The sequence below is a fragment of the Littorina saxatilis genome, linkage group LG8, assembly GCF_037325665.1.
Source record: "Littorina saxatilis isolate snail1 linkage group LG8, US_GU_Lsax_2.0, whole genome shotgun sequence".
In the NCBI taxonomy this organism is placed as follows: Eukaryota; Metazoa; Mollusca; class Gastropoda; order Littorinimorpha; family Littorinidae; genus Littorina; species Littorina saxatilis.
The window spans coordinates 68,676,897-68,684,396 of NC_090252.1; the positions used below are offsets into that span (position 1 = coordinate 68,676,897).

Below are 7,500 nucleotides of genomic sequence, written 5' to 3' on the forward strand. Positions count from 1 at the left end.
AGCGTTTTCAAGGCAACACTATTCGTGTGTGTGTGTGCGTGTCTGCGTCGCTAAACATACATATATTCACACATCAACCTGCAGTATATCTATCCAGCGAACGCGTGTATATGAAACGAGGGCGTTGCCAACACCACATATAATCTTGTAGTACAGGATGTACAGTGTAGGCGACCCTCACACAATTTATTCACAGCGCGCACTAGAGCCTGTCATTCTACGCTTGAATTTCATGCGGATGCAGTCACGGCTACCTGAGCAAACTTGTTTTATCTCAAATTTACGAAGTATCTAAGAGAGGGATTCGTTGTGCCAGGAACAATATCTGTCCATTTCTCATCAATGCATCTAGCAAAGGATAGTAATAGCACGTACACTCAACGAGGCGGTGAGATTGTATCGTCAATCGCGTGAGACCAGCTCTGCTCATGTCTAAGTTTCATATACAGTGGTACTTGCGATGTGAGGCCCCTCGGATGAGTGGACACCTCCCTTAAAAGCACGCTGTTTTGTTGTCCATTTGTCTATTACCTCTACCAAAATATACCTGTCATGACAGGCCACCTGCAATGTAGGGACATTTTAAACTGGTCCCAAGGGCGTCCTTTTATCGCAGGTACCACTGTACAACAAGCACGGCGCACCAGTCACGGTCTGACGATCAATAATCCGCCGTGGCTTGAGCAAACACAAGGAGGCCAAGGTCGCACGGTTTTCTTATAATGTGTATATATGACTAGGTTGACACAGACAGAGACACAGATAGACTCAGACAGACAGACAGACAGACAGACATACCGACAGACTCACAGACACACACACAGACTCACAGACACACACAGAGACTCACAGACACACACACAGACTCACAGACACAGACACAGACACACACACACACACACACACACACACACACACACGTTGAAAGGTAAAATAAAAGCAAAATCATTTATTTGCAATCAAATAGGGTCAAATAAAATCAGATCCTCAAACATGATAAAAAGCAGTGTGGAAAAACAACGAACACGACACATTACAATGTAAATATGAAAATAAAAGCTCTTATTGAATACACATGTCAGATACAAAGACTCGATCTCACTGTTAAATAGCAATTCATTTGTCAACAAAGTGGCATTCAAATCTAAATCCACACCAATGACAAAATAACTACGGATCTTTTCACCCAAACGTAAACACTGTTGTGAGGTAAACGTAATGTTTGTTTGGAATAAGGCTATTCATGTGAATACATACTGTTACCAAAAACTGTCATGAATTTTACAATAATAATAACTGGGACAGGCTGATCTTTCTTAACCCAGTGTGGGATTTTCAGTGGGGCGACCACCCCCAACCCAGCGCGTCCCCGGGTGGCGGATAGGGGAACGGTCTTCAGATATGGAGATCAGCCGCTTGCGGCCGCGGACCAAACTGGCTCCGGGTGGGATCCCGAAAATCCTCCCCCCTGTGCTCTCAGGGTAGGACGTACGGGCCATGAGCTAAGGGTGAGGTAACCCCGACAGAAAACCCCGAATGCTGAAGACGGAGGACCCGGGCCGCACGGCGCATTCTAACAAACCACGGGTACACGCACTTACGCAAATGATGACACAATCAACCAGCACAGATGGAAATGGCGCTCGCCCATTGAGGACCCCCCAGGGTGGAGCAGCGTCGGGTCCCATGCCTCAAAGGGACCCAGCCTCAACTACTGGAGGTCCCTCCCGTCCGTCTTGTCACGCCAGGGGACGCGGGAGGAAAGTGACTGGCACCACCACAACCAGGAAGAAACCCAGTCAGCAGCGACCTTTTCAGGTCATGCACTGGAACGCAGAAAGTATCCTGAACAAGAAGACAGAGTTGGAGCATATCCTGCATGAGAAGAACATCAACATCTGCTGTATTCAGGAGACGCACCTGACACCCCAAAAGTCCTTCAAAGTGAGAGGCTACCAATGCCTTAGGTCCGACAGAACAGACCGAAGCAAAGGAGGAATCCTGACCCTCATCAGGAACAACATCAATGCCTGTTTGATAGAAACGCACATGGAGGACTCCGAATATCAGGTGATTCGAATCCAGACGAAGTCATCAGAATTCCATCTTGTCAACTTCTACTGCCCCAATGATAGACACCTCGCCTTTGACACGATCCCCGCAAAGGCCTCCAACTTCATCGTGGTGGGTGACTTCAACAGTCATTCACAGAGTTGGGGATATGACCACCTGGATCGGAGAGGAGAAGAGGTGGAGAACTGGCAGGACGACAAAGGTCTCATCCTTTTGAACAGTCCCTTTGACTGCCCTACATTCTACTCCAGAAGATGGCACACTACATCAACTCCTGACCTAGCCTTCTGCACGGAAGACATGCACCAGCTAACCAGCAGAGAGGTCGGAGAACAGCTAGGTGGAAGTGACCATCGGCCAGTCTTTTTGACCCTGGGCATGGAGTCCTGCACTGAAGCTTCCTTCCCACGGTGGAACTACAAAAGAGCGAACTGGTTCCTCTTTAGACACCGCACCAGCGAACTCACCAAAGACATCAGAGTCGAGGGTCGAGACATCAACATGGTGGCGAAGGACTTCAACATGAGCATCCTCAGAGCAGCGCGTGAGTCCATTCCCAGGGGTGCCAGGAGAGACTATAAGCCCTACTGGAGCAATGAATTGCAGGAACTGGATGATGATCTGGCAGACGCCAGAAGGGAAGCAGAAGTCAACCCGTCACAAAACAACAACATCCGCCTCCAGGAAGCCAAAGCCAAATTTCTCAAAAAGAAGCTACAGGCAAGACGGAGAAGCTGGCAAGAGAAAACAAGCTCTCTGAACCTTGAGAAGGATGGCAGAAAGCTCTGGAGGCTCACCAAGCAGTTGAATGATGAGAACACCAGCAGAGGAAAGATCACATTAGAAGAGAACGGGAAGGTGCTAACTGGAAAGCATGCTGCCAACCAATTTGCTGAAAGCTATGCAGCTGAGAGCAACCTCCATGTTAGCCCCGAGAAACAGAGAGAAGCAAGAAGAGAGAAAAGAGAGAGACCTGCCAGACAGTCGACAGTGGACGCCATGAGTCAACCACTCACACTCCACGAGCTGCACTCAGCTCTGAAAAAGTCAAAGGCGAAGAAGTCCCCTGGCCCAGACGGCATCACCAACGAGATGCTAACACACCTTGGTAGTGCAGCAGAGAACAAGCTACTCGAGGTCTTCAACAGCAGCTGGCAAGAAGGATCGCTACCACAACCCTGGCGAGAAGCGATCATGATCCCCATCTTAAAAAAAGGGAAGGATCCAAAGAAGGCCACCAGCTATCGCCCAATCAGCCTCACCAGCTGTGTTGTGAAGACCCTGGAGAGAATTGTGAACGAGCGCCTCAGGTGGTACCTGGAATCCAGGAACCTCCTCGCCCCTGAACAAGCTGGATTCCGACAGTTCCGCAGCACTGAAGATCAGGTCACTTACCTGGCGCAAGAAGTTGAAGATGCCTTTCAGGAACAGAAGCTGGTCTTCGTCACCTGGATAGATCTTCAGAAGGCCTTTGACAAGGTCTGGAAAGATGGACTCCTTGTAAAACTGCTGAGGAAAGGCGTGTCCAGCAACATGTACCAGTGGATTCGCTCTTACCTCTATAACCGCAGGGCAAGAGTTAACGTCGACCAGACCAAAAGCAAGAAGTTCCTCCTTCGTCATGGCGTCCCTCAGGGCGGAGTCCTCTCCCCCACACTCTTCCTTCTCTTCATCGACGATCTGGTGTCTGAGATGCCCAAGGGGATCAAAGCTGCTCTCTACGCAGACGACCTTGTGATCTGGTGCAAGGAGGAGCACGCAAGTACTGCCACCTACAGAATGCAGCAAGCGGCAGATAGGCTGAACGCATGGGCAGAAGATTGGTGCGTCTCCATCAACAAGGAGAAATCCTCCACCACCCTATTCACACTGTCGCCAAAGCAGAAAGCCGGAACCATTAGGCTTGGTGGAACTCCTCTGAGAGAGGATGAAGAAGCAACATACCTTGGTGTCACCTTTGATAGACGGCAGACCTGGAAACCACACATTGCACAGGCAGAGACGAAGGCCCGGCGCAAGCTAGCCATACTCAGGAAGCTGGCAGGTACCACCTGGGGAGCGAACGAGAAGATACTGAAGACAGTATACCAGGGAACAATCAGACCCCACCTCGAGTACGGCTCCACAGCGTGGTCAACCTCAGCCAAGACAAACCTGCAGACCCTTGACCGTGTGCAAAACCAGGCCCTCCGACTCATCACCGGTGCAATGAAATCCACGCCCATCAAGGAAATGGAGAAGCTTACCACCATCCAACCCCTCTGTCAGAGAAGAGAAGCCAAGACTATGGTACAGGCCGAGAAGCTCAAGTGCCTACCCGACCACCCCATGAAGCACAGACTGAGCAACCTCACCAAGAACCGGCTTAAACGGAGCAGTTTTGTACACGAGAGCAAGAGACTTTCTCGACAGTACAGGGAAGTCCTTCCACAGAACACTCTACCTCTGACTCAAGAAGAAGAGGAAACCCCCAAGGCAACAGAGAAACCAGGCATCCAGATCTGCACCAGTGTTCCACATGTTACCTCAGGAGAAGATCAGAATGACACAGCTCGACAGGCACTCACCTTAGCCCTGATCGACGAACAGTACCCAAAAGAGGCGTGGATCCATGTATACACCGATGGATCAGCAACTAACGCCGTGCTCAATGGAGGTGCAGGCATTCTCATCCAGTTCCCTGGGGGACATACAGCTACATCCAGCGTTGCCACTGGCAAACACTGCACAAACTATAAAGCAGAAGCAGAAGCTCTCATGCAGGCCGCCTCCTTCGTTCAGGACTCCGCAGACCCTTGCTATCAAAGTTGTCTTCCTCTCGGACGCCCTTTCAGTCCTTCAGGCCCTAGAGAACGACAAACTCCCACAGCTGGCCAACGCATTACAGATGGTCAGACAAACCAGAAGAGTTGTCCTCCAGTGGATGTGGAAGACCAACCTGAAAACAGTGTCAGCTTTAGTGAGCAGAAGACAATCATCAAGGCATTGATGAGGCCAAGGACAAACAGAGATGACTACCACACAATGTCCAGAGAGCAGCAAGTCAACCTCATCAGGCTGCGTACTGGCCACAACAGGCTCAATGCTCACATGAACCGAAAGTTCAAGCTGGCGCCATCACCAACCTGTGCCTGCGGTCAAGAGGACCAAACAGCGGAACACATCTTACAGCGATGTCCCTTACTAGATGAGGAACGAAAAGAAGTGTGGCCGTCACCAACTCCCTTGCAGACCAAACTATACGGCAGTCGACAGGAGTTGGAGAAAACGACAACATTTATCACCAGTGCTGGACTGATTGTGTAACCTCTGCGAACGCCAAGAAGAAGAAGAAGACAATAATAATAATGATAATAATATTAAAATAACTGGACATTTGCAAGTGCCTAACCTATGGCTCTAGACCCTTTACAAAAGAACATATACAAGATAGAACAATTAAATGTACAACCTACAAAACAAAAATGTCTGAGGGATGATATTCATTTAATGCATAATACTTAGCAGGTACCTTTCATTCTTAAATGTACTATTATTTTATAAAGCTCGTCTTCCTTTCCCACACCGTGTAACTGAGCACGTACATACACCATACATGACAATTATAACAAACACAAGTGAGTTAGCCACCCAATATATTATTTATATTATCAAATCTGTAACATAGTTACAATTGAACATACGAGACGTGCAACTGTGTACTCACTCAGAAGTAGATGGTGAATCCTCAGAAACACAGGCACATGTAATTCACACACTTCTGAGATAGCTACTCACAACTTATTCAAATAATACGTTTTATCCCCAAATGGAATAACACAAAAACTGTCCAGCAAATAACTTCACCAAGTATGAATACTCAGCTGTACATTTACACGCTTACAAACAGACTTTCTTCTCTCAACCTCAATCACTAAAAGCTAAATGTCAGTAATCTACACTCTGAACAGTGCACTACTTAATAAGACTACCGAATGAGTTTTGATCATTAACGGCACATCATTTCTCTCGCAGTCTAGGCTGGCTACAGTGTTTCACATTGCACTTATTCTCGCGCAAATTTTACCGGATTACTGGGTAATTCGCGTCCTGAATAATTATATATTGCCACATAGACATCTCCAACCGTCATAGCTTCACACAACACATCCTCGTTATTGTGATATTCCTTTGGTCCTGGTGGCCTCAATAAATGTTTCTTTTAATACTATAATGAGTATGATACTCTTCCAATGCACAAGGATCACGTGTGTCAACGGTCCTCAGAGATTCAAGAATCTTGGTACACGCGGCCCGTGTAATAAGTACGTTTTATATATCCTATTTTGAGTGTTAATGAAGTGGACTAGCAATGATATTAACCATAATGTATTTATGATTATAAATGATAAACGAGACCAAGATGTATGTGAGGGTGTGGGTATGGATATGTGTGATTTGGGTTATGTGTGTATTGATGTGTACTTGTATGTGTCTATATGTTCTGAGAGTGTGTTTTTTTTATGTAATGTTATCTCGTACACGAGCCAAAAGAACAATGTCTGTTTGGTGCATTCAGACAATAACGTTGTATTAAACTGAGTTGAATTGAGTTGAATTAAAATGAATTGAGTTGAATTGAATTGAAAATGATCGTACTCAACGCAACGCCATTTTTTCTAAAGCTCTCAGGCTGGCTTGTAATAACTTATCAATCCTTGTAAAACAGGAATTGTGTATGTCCATGATCACTTTACTGTTCTATGTTGCATTATTGAGATGGCTGTAGATTGGGACCGGTCCTGGTGTAGGTTTTGGTTTTGGATTGCCTAGAACGTCGTATTCACCACCATCGTCATCAATCTGTAAAATAGTATAGGTTCAGGTATAACGGTGATGAATATATACACTATTTATTAAAAGCTTTGTTTTTTTTTTAAATCAAATCAAAATTAAGAAAAGACGTCACAATTTTAAAACAACATGACGTCACGTAAACATTATGTCACTTCTTCTGCATGTCTCCAGTGGTAGTCAATAAAATTGTCCAGGATGAAGTTTTCATCGTTACTTAAAGGCACATTAAGCCTCTTGTAAACCATCACAGATACTGTCAGGCTTTTACACACAGTACAAACACCCTTTCATTTAAACACTCACCGCTTGAGAACATCCTCCGTAAAGAGCAAGCAATTTTCAAAGAAATTATGTTTGCGTGGTTTATCTTACCCCTGAGCCATCGTGAACCCGTGTGATCCAGTTTCCCTTTTTCACAATTTAGTCGTCAGTTAGTAATTTGAATGCGAGTCGATGTGAGCTTATCTGCAATAGCACGTTATTATGTACCTCTGACTATGCACGAAACAAACGGCTGTGGTTCAAAAGAACTCTAGCGATGGCTTTTGACTGTTCAGAGGAACTGGCGATAGGCATAAACCGTCGTCTGCT

At 46.3% G+C, this 7,500-nt stretch overlaps 1 long non-coding RNA gene across 1 annotated transcript in view; it reads right to left on the bottom strand.

The window, feature by feature from the left end:
* Positions 1–6,005: 6,005 nt before the first annotated feature.
* The window catches only part of LOC138974243 (uncharacterized), an 8,326-nt gene continuing 6,831 nt past the window's right edge, over positions 6,006–7,500 (bottom strand). Inside the window, exon 3 of the long non-coding RNA XR_011458354.1 lies at positions 6,006–6,915. This is a non-coding gene — a long non-coding RNA (uncharacterized lncRNA). The remainder of the gene's footprint in view (positions 6,916–7,500) is intronic.